This window comes from Oryctolagus cuniculus, chromosome 17 (genome assembly GCF_051225735.1).
Source record: "Oryctolagus cuniculus isolate XC-2025 breed Fujian yellow rabbit chromosome 17, ASM5122573v1, whole genome shotgun sequence".
In the NCBI taxonomy this organism is placed as follows: domain Eukaryota; kingdom Metazoa; phylum Chordata; class Mammalia; order Lagomorpha; family Leporidae; genus Oryctolagus; species Oryctolagus cuniculus.
In genome coordinates this window covers 65,767,777-65,782,159 of record NC_142883.1, presented here as the reverse complement: position 1 = coordinate 65,782,159, position 14,383 = coordinate 65,767,777, and the positions used below count along the sequence as shown (strand labels likewise).

The 14,383-nt window shown below is 41.5% G+C and overlaps 1 long non-coding RNA gene across 1 annotated transcript in view; it reads right to left on the bottom strand.

Moving 5' to 3' along the window:
- LOC103346780 (uncharacterized) overlaps positions 1–14,383 on the bottom strand; it is a 97,811-nt gene that overhangs the window by 73,439 nt on the left and 9,989 nt on the right. The gene's annotated exons all lie outside the window — the stretch shown is intronic.

Sequence of the window (14,383 nt, the reverse complement as noted above, 5' to 3'; positions counted from 1 at the left end):
TCTCAAACTGCAGAAGAAACCAAAAGGATACATTCCTAAGGAGCAGAAAATGAAGATTGTGTTCCTATCACTCATCTCCCTGCAAACTCCTGCCCCTCTAGAGTGCTGAGCAAACAGATCTTCCTCCTAAGTACCATTTAATTTTAATTACCCCATTTGGTCTTTTCCAGATCCTTGATAAAAGCTTCCACTGTAACCCCAGTTATCAGCTGTGTTAGTTATTTCCAAGTTTCTCTCTCTAACTAAAGCACAAGTTCTCCAAGAGGAGGAGCTTGTGTTTGGATTCCTTTGGGTCTATTAGTTTTTCTTTTTTAAAAGATTTATTTATTTGAAAGTCAGAGTTACACAGAAAGAGAAGAGGCAGAGAGAGAGAGAGAGAGAGAGAGAATCTTCCATCCAATGGTTCACTCCTCAGATGGCCGCAAAGGCCGAAGCTGTGCCAATCTGTAGCCAGGAGCCAGGAGCCAGGAGCTTCTTCCTGGTCTCCCATGTGGGTGTGTGGGTGCAGGGGCTCAAGGACTTGGGCCATCTTCTACTGCTTTCCCAGGCCATAGCAGAGAGCTGGACAGGATGTGAGCAGCTGGGTCTCAAACCAGCACCCATATGGGATGCGGGCACTTCAGGCCAGGGCATTAACCCACTGGACCACAGCGCTGGCCCCTGAGTCTATTAGTTTTAACACATAGGCTTGTCTACAAAGGAAGTACAAGAAAGATACGCAAAATGACTGAAGATGTATTCTCTTGAGTAGGGAGAGAAAGAGCTCTGAAAAGTACTTGAAAGCCCTGAATTAACAATAAAATGAGAAAACTAACTGCTACAGCAGTCGGCATTGTGGCACAGCAGGTTAAAACCCTAGCCTGTAGTGCCAGCATCCCATATGGGCGCCAGTTTCTGTCCCAGCTGCTCCATTTCCAATGCAGCTCTCTGTTATGGTCTGGGAAAGCAGTGGAAGATGGCCCAAGTCCTTGGGCCACTGCACCCATGTGGGAGACCTGGAAGAAGCTCCTGGCTCCTGGCTTCGGATCAGTTCAGCTCTGGCCATCGCAGTTATCTGGGGAAGTGAACCAAGGATGGAAGATCCCCCCACTCTGGCTCTACCTCTCTCTGTAACTCTGTCTTTCAAATAAATAAAATAAATCTTAAAAAAATTAACTGCTGCCACTGTGTCCCAACAATCAAGGCAATGTGTCGACAAAATAGACAAATCTTAAATCTCCATTTCTAATAAAATTTCTTTGAAAATTTCTCCCTTAAACCATATTGTTGAGTATAACAGCCTGCTGTGAAGTCAAATATCAGATAATGAAAATTAGAGTTCAATATATTACTACTAAGCAAGTTAGTAAGTAAACAAATAAGAAGTTGTTGTAAATTTTTAAAAAGGTTTCTACTTTTGAATGTTTATGCAATATTTCCTCAAATAACTTCAGTATTATTGACCAAATATGTAGGTTATGTTACGTATTTTTACCACCATACCTACAAAGCACAACACACTAATATATATTACCAACAGTGACCCATGGCACTGACGCGGAGGCATTTCAACCTGGAATACAGTGCCAACAACAACAACAAAAAGAAGTCTGTGTAGGGGAAGGGACTGATTCAGAGCAGCTTACCCTATGTTTCAAACGAATGCCTGTCTACTCGAAGATAAACACTGACATGCCTTGGATGATGGGGCTTATGGCTGACTATGTAAATAAGCAAACTTAAACAACCCTCCCACACACACACACACAACACATACAGCCTGGTGGAAGATAATCAAAATGGCTTGAAGTGGTTTCCAAAGGAAAGGAGCTCACACTGTAACAGTAGGGTCAAACCAGCTTGGTTACTTAATTCAAGACTATAAATGCAAAAATAAGTTAATGTAAGGCTACAGACACAAAAATCAGCTAACCTTTTTAATGGAAGGTAGTAATTTCAGAGCCTTAAGTAATCAATTAGTTCAGAGAAATTATACTCATACAATATATAAAAAGAGATACTGACCAGTTCTACTATCATGTGTCAAGAAGACATGTTCATCAATCAAAAATATTTCTTTCTCCTCTCAAAAGTGTCTCCACTGTGGAGATTACAACAAAAGGTCATGTTTTGTCTTTGGTTTCTGAAAAAAAAAAAAAAAACAAGGTTGCACATATTGTGCTCCCTGAAATCATAACTATAAAGGTTGTGGTGCTTCTGGAACAAGTACGGAAACTAGAAATAAGAACATCTGATAATGAGATTGTTAGACTAAATATAATGAGATTGTTAGACTAAATATAATGAGATTGTTAGACTAAATATAAGAACAGGTCACATAAAGATTCACACTATATAAGCTACAAGTAATTGTAGATAAATCAGATTCTTAAAATACTCATTTATTACCAATTTAGAACTATAAGTGATTTTTTAAAAAAACTTTCTGAGATAAGGGCCAAATTTGTCAGGTGAAACAGTTGATTGAAAGTTAAAGGAAACTTTAGAAAAGAGAGGGAAAGAACATGTGAAGAAAGAAAACTTGTTACCTAGTAACTATATGTTATGTAATGGGGCCAGGGGTTCCACACAATTTATAGGTAACTACAACTGTATGACATAGGTGCTATTGAAAATATAATTTTACAGATGAGGTAATTAGCAATCAGAGAGGTTAGTTACCTTGCCTCAAGTTATACGTTTAGTAAGTGGTAGAGCTAAGATGTCAACTTTGTCTTATTTCTTTGTGCTTTTTCCATTTTGCTTCCCTAAATCATGTATTTATTCTTAAGAACATACAAAGTTTGTATCATATAATTATAAATTCACAACAAAAATCAGGCAACGAAATGAAGTCAGGAAAACAATGCTATCAGAAAAGGAAGCTTAATTCTAGTCCTTCCTTCCTCCTCTGCTACCTACTAAGGTATGAAACTGTGGAAAAATAATTAAAATATCTAGGCCTTAGAAATTTAAGATGGTGGCATGGAGGGGAAAGGATTCAGGTTGATCCCCCTTATCTGTAGTATAACTGCCAGATTAATTGATTCCAATCAGCTCATATCATTAAATAAAATAAAATTTTATTGTATGAGTGTGACTAGAACTCAAATTTCTGAATTTTAAATCTTGTTGTCCAAAGAAGGATTGTGTCCCACTATCACTCTCTCCTTTAATACTTTGAACTGCTGTCTATTATTTAAATGAGTTGTATGACAATCTTACCTATGAATGCAAAAGGTACTAAACCAAAAAATGTGAATGATGGGAAGGTATTTCCTGCATCCTTTCAAGTTGCTGATTACTTATAAAGATATATAAAAATCTTTACTATCAAGACTTCAAATCATTTTTAAAATACACTCAGCAGTTCAAGAGAGTATAAATTGATGTGTGGCTTTTTTCTTGTTCAAGATATAATTTAACTTCTAGATTCAAAAAGCTAAACTAACTAACTTTCAAAACTTCTCCCTGGGAAGGACCAAATCGCTGCTGAGTAAGATATTCAGGTGAACTTCTCTCAACACAGATATTAATTTGAATAGCTGTTCACAAACTAATTCACCTTCACAAAAGCCAAAGCAAGGTGACCACAGTGCCTGTGGTTCTGGCATCCCATATGGATGCTGGTTCTAGTCCCGGTTGCTCCTCTTCCAGTCCAGCTCTCTGCTGTGGCCCAGGAGGGCAGTGGAGGATGGCCCAGGTGCTTGGGCCCTGCACCCCATGGGAGACCAGGAAGAAGCACCTGGCTCCTGGCTTCAGATCGGCACAGCGCCGGCCATAGCAGCCTTGGGGAGTGAACCAATGGAAGGAAGACCTTTCTCTCTGTCTCTCTCTCTCACTGTCTGTAACTCTACCTGTCAAATAAAAAAAATGTATAAAAAATAAAAAAAATAACAAGGTAGTGAAGAAGGCAACAAGGGGCACTGTGGCACAGTGAATTAAATCACAGCTGATTTGGGAGCTTAGGTTCCTGTCTCAAGTGACTCTGCTTCCCAATCCAGTCCCTGCTAATGCAATTGGAACATCACCAGATGACGGTCCAAATGCTTGGGCCCCTGACACCTCTGTGAGATACTGAGGGAGTTTCTGACTCCTGGCTTTGATCTAGCCCAGATCTAGCCATTGAGGCCATCAAAGGTGTGAACCAGTGGATCAAAGATCTCTCTCTCTGTCTCTGATGCTAATCCTTTCAAATCAATCAATCATTTTTCTTGTTTTTTAAGGGTAAGAAGGAAATTTTTACTACATCACCCTTCCCCAAGCTCCGAGCAGCCCAGTCTAGAGAGAAACAATTACTGCCTGGGGAAGAGGGAAGTCCAGACCTTAGACTTGAAACTCAAGACCAGGCTTGCGACTGTGAAATCCAGACTCAGAGAGGACGCCATGGTCTCTGCCTCCTGGACAGGACTCACAGACTAAGACTTTGGATCCTCCTCAGCCATGTACTCCTGCCTCAAACTCCAGCACACAGCAGGGCAAACTCCAGTCCCTGGGCAGCAGGGCAGTAAAGTGAGTTAGGACCTAGCCTTAAAGCTGCTTACCTTCAAGCAGACAGCAAAGAAGACCAACCACAAAGGAGTAGGGCAGGAAATTGAGATCAGTAGCAGTCCCACTACAGTGGCACCAGACAGACAGCAAGGCTCCTATAACCGGACCTGCATGTGCAGACAGAGACAAACCTGCCCTAACACCAGATGAAGAACTACACCCGTGTAGGAACAGACAACTCTTTCTCCCTGCATCACCTTCAACCTCCTAAGGGCTTGGCACACAACTACAAGATAATGCCAACTTACTCTCAAAATGGACAGCCAAGAGATCTCCCCCATCCCTGTTCCCCGACCACAGGCAAGCGAGGAACAAGGTCCAGCCATGAGGGAGTAGGGCAATAAAGTGAGCACAGAACTGCATCACAGATCTGGTAAAACCATCGCTTGGCAGGTATTAACAGTCCCACGGTCAGTGCTTGTAGACAGAGGACCAGCCCTTGTCACAGGTGGAGACCACAGCCCCAGTGAATTAGACTTATATCCAGGCCGACATCACATGTGGTTGATTGCAGTGGTCTCAGGTAGCAAGTCCATGTCAGCAGTTGGCAGGTCATGACAAATTTGCGCTTGACCATACCCGAGTCTGCAGGCCTTTTTTTTTTTTCTTTTTTTTTTTTTTTTTTTTTGCAGGCTGAAGGACTTAGGTTTGATCTAGCATTGTATCATAGGTGGCCACAAGACTGCTCATTCCAATCCTCCCTCAACCCTCAACTCCAGGCAGTACAACACAGAGAGAGTAACTGGGGTAAAAAAAAAAAAAAGGCAGATGGGTATTCAGGCATTGTATGGAAGCATGGGGCTGGCACTCCAGGAACTCCTGAATCCTTGCTGGACTTAGTGCCTCTGTGACAGCAAACACATCCCTGCCTACGTGAGCACCTGAGCAACCACGTCAGACCTCAGGGCAGCATTCCTGCACCTCAGGCACAGTGGACTGAGGGTGGTACCCTTGTGGCCCTGGACTCTGCCATACGAGCTGCTACCAAGAACCATGCATTCCTCGAGGACTGAGAAGAGAACCCCATGTCCCAAATGCCACTGTCATCCTTTGCTATGAAAGAAGACACTGGGAGACTTCACAGCATCCAAATTAAAATAAAGCCAAAATTCTTACCAGATACCCAAATACACATTTTTAGGAAAAAGTCTTTTACACAAAATCAACTGATTAAAAGTGAAAGAAGGGTCCAGTGCTGTGGCTTAGTAGGCTAAGCCTCCACCTGCAGTGCCGGCATCCCAGATGGGTGCTGGTTTGTGTCCTAGCTGCTCCTCTTCCGATCCAGCTCTCTGGTATGGCCTGGAAAAGCAGCAGAAGATGGCCCAAGTACTTGGGCCCCTGCTCCTGCATGGGGAGACCTGGAAGAAGCTCCTGGTTCCTGGCTCTGGATCAGCCCATCTCTAGTCATTGTGGCCATTTAGGGGAGTGACCACTGGATGGAAGATCTTTCTTTCTGTCTCTTCCCCTTTCTCTGTAACTTTGCCTCAAATAAACAAATCAATCTTGTGAAAGAAACAGCTATTCTGCCAGATGACAAATATCCATGTAGGAACACTGAAGTATGAAAAGGCAAGGCAGTATAACACCTCCAAAGGAAAAAATAATGCTTGAGTAACAAATTCCAAGGAAAAGAGACTTAAAAATACCTGATATTCAAAGTAATGATTACTAGGATGCTCAAAGAGATACAAGAGAAAACACACTCTGAGATGAACAACAGCCAGAAAACAATTCATGGCTTTAATGAGAAATTCAGCAAAGATACAGAGATCTTGAAAAAGAGTCAAACAGAAATCTTGAAAATGGAGAAATTCAGTGTTGAATAAAAAGTACAGCTGAAAGCCTCAATAACAGACTAGACCAAGCTAAGAAAAAAATATTATCTGAAATTCAAGACATCTGTTGGAATAAACCAGACCCCCCTCCCCTCCAAAAAAAAAGGATATAAAATGGAGATAGCCTTTGAACTGTGCAGGCCAATATTAAGAGAAATATACAAATTCTGGGGATTCCTAAGAATGAATATAAAATAGTAAGTCCCTACATTAAAAAAATGATCAGTGCCTGGTGTTGTGTCACACGGGGTTAAGCTGCCACTCATGACATGGATGTTCCATATCTGAGCACCTGTTTGAGTTCTGCCTGTTCTGCTTATGATCCGGCTCCCTGCTAATGTGCCTATGAAAGCAGCAGGAGACAGCCCAAGTATTTAGGTCCCTGCAACTCATGTGGGAGACTCACATGGAGTCCCAGACTCCTGGCTTCAGCCTGGCCAAGCCCAGGCAGTTGCATTCATTTGGGGAATGAACCAGCAGATGGAACATCTCTTTTTCTCTCTGTCCCTCTTTTTCTGTCATTCTGCCTTTCAATAAAAAAAGGAAGAGCAAGAAAAAAAAAGAAGTTATAAAACATACAACCTAACAATGTATATCAAGGACCTAGAAAAACAAGAATAAACCAAACCAAATGTTAGTGCAATGGAAGAATTGATAAAGATCTGGGGATGGTATTGTGATCCAGTTGGCTAAGCTACAGCTTGGGAAGCCTGCACCACATATTGGACTGCAAGTTCCAGTATCAGCTATTCCATTTTTTTAAAGATTTATTTATTTATTTGAGAGGTAGAGTTACAGAGCAGGGGAGATGGAGAGAAAGTTCTTTCATCTGCTGGTTCACTCCCCAAATGGCCACAATGGCCAATGGTAGGCTGTTCTGAAGCCAGGAGCCAGGAGTTTCTTCTGGGTCTCCCACACACATACATGAGCCCAAGCACTTAGGCCATCTTCCACTGCTTTTTCTGGCCATAGCAGAAAGCTGGATTGGAAGAGGAACAGCCTGGATACAAACCAGCAACCATATGAGATGCCAGTGCCACAGGCAGAGGCTTAGACTACTATGCTACAGCACTAGCCCCAGTTATTCCACATTTAATCTAGCTCCACGCTAATGCACCTTGGAAGAAGCAGATGATGACTCAAGTACTTGAGCCTCTGCCACCCATGTGTAAAACCAGGATGGAGTTCTTGGCTCCTGGCTTTGGCCTGACCCAGACCTGGATGTGGCCATTTGTGAAACCACCAGGTGAAAGCTCTCTCTCCCTCCCTCCCCCCTTTCCCTCCTGTCACTCTGCCTTTCAAATAAATCAATCACTTTTTAATTTTTTTTATTTGTGTTATTTATTTGGACAGCAGAGTTGTACACAGAGGAGGAAGAGACAGAAAGAGATATCTTTCATCTGCTGGTTCACTCCCGAACCGAACATAAAGGACTAGGGTTGGGCCAGACCGAAGTCAGGATCCAGGATCTTCTGGGTCTTCCACATGGATTCTGGGGTCCAAGCACTTTGGACTCCTTCCGCTGCTCTCCCAGGTGCATTAGGGAGCTAGATTGGAAGCGGGACAGCCAGAACTTGAACTGGTGCCTATACAGGATGCTGGCATTGCAGGTAGTCATTTTACCAGCTATGCCACAACACCAGCCTCTCAAATAAAAAAAAAAGAAAAAAAAAGAAAAAATTTTTTCTATTTGCTTTGGCTCTGATCTTTTTTTCTTTTCTTTTTTTTTCAAAAGATGTCTGCATTTTTTTTCATTTTTTATTTTTTTAATTTTTTGACAGGCAGAGTGGACAGTGAGAGAGAGAGACAGACAGAAAGGTCTTCCTTTGCCGTTGGTTCACCCTCCAATGGCCGCCACGGCTGGCGCACTGCGGCGGGTGCACAGTGCTGATCCGACGGCAGGAGCCAGGTGCTTCTCCTGGTCTCCCATGGGGTGCAGGGCCCAAGCACCTGGGCCATCCTCCACTGCACTCCCTGGCCACAGCAGAGAGCTGGCCTGGAAGAGGGGCAACCGGGACAGAATCCAGTTCCCCGACCGGGACTAGAACCCGGTGTGCCGGCGCCGCAAGGAGGAGGATTAGCCTAGTGAGCCGCGGCGCCGGCCTCTGATTTTTTTTTCTAAGATCTTCCATCTGCGGCGCTGGCACCCCGGGTTCAAGACCCAGTCGGGGCACCAGATTCTGTCCTGGTTGCTCCTCTTCCAGTCCAGCTCTTTGCTGTGGCCCGGGAAGGCAGTGGAGGATGGCCCAAGTACTTGGGCCCTGCACCCACATGGGAGACCAGGAGGAAGCACCTGGCTCCTGGCTTTGGATCGGCACGGCGCGCCAGCCATGGTGGCCATTTTGGGGGGTGAACCAACGGAAGGAAGACCTTTCTGTCTCTCTCTCTCACTGTCTAACTGCCTGTGCAAAAAAAAAGAAAGAAAGAAAGGAAGAAGTTGAAAAAAGTTGAAGTATCCCTATTTGCAGATGATGTAACTCTTTATACAGAGTAATGTAGACTCCACCAAGAAACTATCAGAACTGATTAATTAATTCAGTAAAGCTGCAGGAAACAAAATCAAGAACTAAAAATAAGCAGTATTTTTATCATCAATAATGGGCTCACTAACAGAGAAATTAAGAGCAATCCTATTAGCAATAGTTATAGAAAAATGAAATATCTTGAAATAAGCTTTAATTTTTAAAAATTTATTTGAGAGAGAGACACAGACAGAGACAGGCAGCTCCCATTTGCTGGTTCAATCTCTAAATGCCACAACAGAAAGGGTTAGGTCAGGCCTAAAATCCAAGAACTCAACCCAGGTCCCAGAAATGGAAGGCAAATTACTTGAGTCATTACCATTGCCTCTGAGGGTCTGGAGTAGCAGGAAGCTGGAGTAAGTAGTGAAATCGGGTATTGAACCCAGGCACTCCAAATGGGACACGAGTGTCTTAACAGTTTAAGTGTGAGGCCAAGATCTGCCCTCCCATCACCCAGAATAAAATTTAACCAAGGACGTGAAAGACATTTACAATAAAAATTGCAAAGCACTGATGAAAGAATGTGAAGAAGACAAAAAAAAAAACCCACAAAGTTCTCTGTATGCAGATTAGAAAAATTAATACTAGTAGAAGTCCATGATACCTGAAGCAATTCACAGCTTCAATGTAATTACAACCAAAATGATAGACATCATTCACAGAACTAGAAAAAACAATCCTAAAATTCATATAGAAGGACTTTAAAAGAACTCAAATAGATAAAGATATCTTGAACAACAAAGTTGGAGGCATCACAACATCAGATTTCAAGACATATTATAGAGTTACTGTAATAAAAAGAGTATGGTATCAGCATAAAAACAGACATACAGACTATTGGAACAAAATAGAGATATCAAAAATTAATCTACATACCTACAGCCAATTGCTCTTTGATAAATCTGATAAAACTCATACCAGAGAAAGGACAGTCTCTTACATAAGTGGTGCTGGGAAACCTAAACCTAAATATCCATACCCACGGGGCCGCACTGTGGCTTAGCAGTGCCACCACCTGCAATGCTGGCATCCCATATGGGCACTGGTTCCAGTCCTGGCTGCTGTACTTCTGATCCAGCTCTCTCCTGTGGCCTGAAAAAGCAGTAGAAGATGGCCCAAGTTCTTGGGCCCCTACACCCATGTGGGAGACCTGGAAGAAGCTCCTGGCTCCTGGCTTTGGATCGGTGCAGCTCTGGCCATTGTGGCCATCTGGGAAGTGAACCAGCAGATGAAAGACCTCTCTCTCCCTCTGCCTCTGCCTCTCTATAACTCTGCATTTCAAGTAAAAATAAATAAATCTTTAAAATAAAATATCCATACCCAGAATCCAAAATGTCATCCCATGCCTCTCACCATAATCTAAAATCAACTCATAATGGAAGAGACATAAATGTAAGACCTGAAATTATGAAACCCCTGGGGGAAAACATTGGCAAACCTTAATTTTTAAAAAAAAAAAGACCCCAAGAGCACAGAGAGGAAAGGAGAAACAGACAAATGTGATCATCCCAAACTAAGAAGCTTCTGTACAGCAAAAGGAACAAATCACAGCTGACAGAAAACAGTTACAAGCTGTGCATCTAACAAAGGACTATGACTCAGAACATGTACAGAACCCCAAACACCACAAAAACGGAACAATCCAGTTAACAAACAGACAAAGAATCTGAATAGATATTTCTCTGGAGAGGAAACACAAAAGAAAACAAAAGCATGAAGAAATGTTCAATATCACTAGCCTTCAGGGACATGTAAATCAAAACCACAATGAGGTTGGGAAGGGTATGGCGAGAGAGAATGGAAGGAGACTGGGTAACAGGCACCACACACAGACAGAAGGCACTGGTTCCAGTGTTCACAGCACAGTGCTCCTGTTCCACTATAGCTCACAATAATGTGTTATACACTGCACAAAGAACCGGAAGAGAGCAACTAGTAGCTACCAGAACACAGATAAGCTGAGGACATAGAAAAGCTATTTCCTGGTTTCAGGTATGCTTTGTATATGTAGTGAAATACTGTACCATAAAAGTATTGTGTGGGGAGCAACTGAGACTAGACTAAATTACTGGAACTAGGACTAATTCTATGCATCTGCTCTCCCACAATATGGCACTGGGGAGGAGCAAACAACTACGCAGCTGCCTCATCGGTTTGACTGATAAGCTGCAGGAGCTGATCCTGCTCCTGATTGGAGGAGGAGAGCAGCGTGCTCGGCGTGTGGGTAGCAGAGTTGGGATTGGTGGAAGAGGACTATAAAGGAGGAGAGAGACAACATGCACCAGGAACATCTGAGGGAACACCTGAGGAACATCTGAGCAGCCCCCGAGAGAGCCGGCCGGCGGTGTGCGGCTCCTCCGTGGAAGCGGGGAAAGCGGCGGGGGGGTGCCGCCCCTCCACGGAGGTGGAGGGGCCGGCAGCTAACCCGGGATGGCGTCGTTCCTCCGCGAGTGGGGGACTGGCAGCAAACCCGGGAAGGGCCGAGCAGACAAAAGAACAGCGCAGAGTCCAGTGTCATTCCTCCGCGAATGGGGGAGCGACAGTATTGCATGCTAATCAAAAATATTTTAATAGAATAATAATAAAAAACATTTTACCAAGGTAGTCTCTGACTCAGTGATATAGAGAACATAACATGTTGAGAAAGGGAAGCGATTTTGGAAGCTCTCTTCAATATAAGAAATTAGACCACCACTATTTGAAGCCAAGTAACTTTTACTGTCTTTCCTTAAAAAATATATATTATATATATAAAAAATATATATAGAAACATTCCTTTTATTCTTCAATTAAAATTCTTTTGGAATATGAAATTAGTATTTCTTCAGAGTAAAACACCTGTCAGAAAGTATGAATACATTAAAAAAAAACAGGAGTCACAAACATCATGTCTTAAGAATTAAGTCTCCAGTCACCCTACCATATCAATGGTAGGATTTATTATCTAAAGACACAAAGAAGTATTTTGTGATTTTCTTGCATTCAGAAACTTTTTTATTTTCTTAGATTCAGCATCAGGGTCCCTAGCTAAATTATTATAATAGAACACTGGCTAAGACTTATAATTGATTATCATTAGTTTTTATTATTTTGTGTGTCTCTTAAAGTCAACATCACATTTAAAGATTATTACTTCAAAATTATCCCTTTGTTAAAAATCAGAGGATAATACATTTTTTCCTAACAGCACAGCTTGGGAAAATATACTCATCAATGATGCCAAGTTAAATTAAATTAAAAAATAGAGTAAACTTGGTGAAAAACTACCATATATATGAATCTAGAGAAGAGGTAAATATGATTTAAAGTTTATTTTAAAGCAAGATACAATAATTTGCATTCTATACTATGCCATTTCTGCAATGCCAAGATAAAGGAGTATTTTGAGTTTCTCAGAGAATGCCAAATAATTGGTCTGAGTTCAATCTAACTTAATTGTCTAATAAGGTAAGTTTACTATGGCTTTTCAACTATATAAACAGACTAAAATCTATCAATAAATGAGACAAAAATTAAATTATTTTCTATACTGTGCAGTATGACATTATACTTTAAAGACCTTAAAAAAATTACATGAATCAAAAACCAAACAGACTTCCTAGGAACTTTTGTAGAAAGTTATAATCTAATCAAAAAGATTTGGGGAAACATAGGGTAATAAAAGAGAAGTTAACAATGTTCACCTTCAATTAATTTCATAGGTCACTGTTATACCATCTAATAAGATAACTAAAAACATGCAAGCAGCTGGTACTGCAGCTAGACAGATTAATGTAATAGTCTGTAGTCATATGGGCTGGCAAGGGCTCGCCTCTTTTGGCAAGGAGGTCAGTTGCCCTTGGGAAGGAGGTGGAGGATGGAGAAACAACATTCCTTCCACCATGTGGCCATGTGTGCTCCATTCCCTAAGTTAAACATCCACTGCAGCACACACAGGAAACTCTCTCTTCTTTCACATCTGGCAGTTTTCTCTCACATGTAACTTGACAAAAAACATATAACATTGGTCTATAAAACCTGTAAGATGTACTGCATAAAACTAGTAATATATTCTCATAACACATCACTGCAAATTAGTTGGAAGCCAAATACTTAAATTTAAACCAACACTTCCAAAACAAGATGTGGCCTAAAACCATTCAGGCATCATATAACCCCATACAAGTGTCTCAGGAGTTAAATCCATTTGTTTTCTACCTCTCTGAATCAATGAAGAAAACCACTAAGAAATATAAATCATTGTAAAACCTCATAGGCCATAAAAATAAATCTGTGAGTATTAGACATATGAAGCTGTAGTTAGTGTCCATAGATTTAAGTTCCATAATTTATTTGTTATAGTTCCAGATATCACTTCTTTTTTTTTTTTTTTTTTTTTTTTTGACAGGCAGAGTTAGGGTCTTCCTTCCATTGGTTCACCCCCGAAATGGCTGCTAAGGCCAGCACACTGCGCCAGTCCAAAGCCAGGAGCCAGGTGCTCCCTCCTGGTCTCCTATGTGGGTGCAGAGCCCAACCACTTGGGCCATCCTCCACTGCCTTCCTGGGCCACAGCAGAGAGCTGGAAGAGGAATAACTGGGACAGAATCGGCGCCCCAACAGGGACTAGAACCCGGGGTGCCAGCGCCACAGGCGGAGGATTAGCCTAGTGAGCCACGGAACAGGCCCTGCATTTAGATTTTCAAGAGGCTTTGTTTTACATGTTTTACCCCGTATTTAAAAGTTGTGGGAAGGAAGCAGATCAGACAATATAATGCCCTTTTTACAGATGAGAAACTAGCTCGTTACCCTAGACATAAGCTCTAGTATGTCAGTGGTAGGCTTAAGGCCTGAGCTATCCGATCATGAAGAAAGGTTAGGATTTCTGAGGCAGTTTAAATAGTTGTTACACAAAAGGACTTCTGAACACTGGAAAATTTATATATTCTTAATAACCTGTTACTAGCTAGTTTAAAAGAGCTATAATGGCAACAGAAAAATAATTTTAATCTTCTGAAGCAAATTTTACTAATAATTCTGTGGCTATTTTAATGTGACACTGCTACATTTTTCTAGGTTTTGTCTATTAATATTAATAAGAAAATATACACCAGCACTGTGCTTCTATGAATGCTACATTTAACCCAAGTGCCAAATTCACAATTAAGCTTATTACATTATGAGAGCTACTGCCTACTGGGTAGAAAAATATTAATTTCACACTTTAAATACTATAATACTATTTGACAGCAGTGTTGGCCTGCCAACTGAATCCTTTCCTGTTTGAGCTGTAACAGCCCTATTGGCTGAAGAGCCCTAAAAGGGCATTAACAAACAGCTCTTAATTCAATCACATTTGCATTTTAACCTTTCGTAGGTACTCCGAAAGAAGTCTTTAGTACTGTAAAAGACATATGGGAAAAACAAAAAACAAATTATAATAAAGGTTAATACTACATGTACATTTGTTCTAATTAGTGTGCTGTAGGATAGGAGAGCAACAGATATCTGATGTAAGCT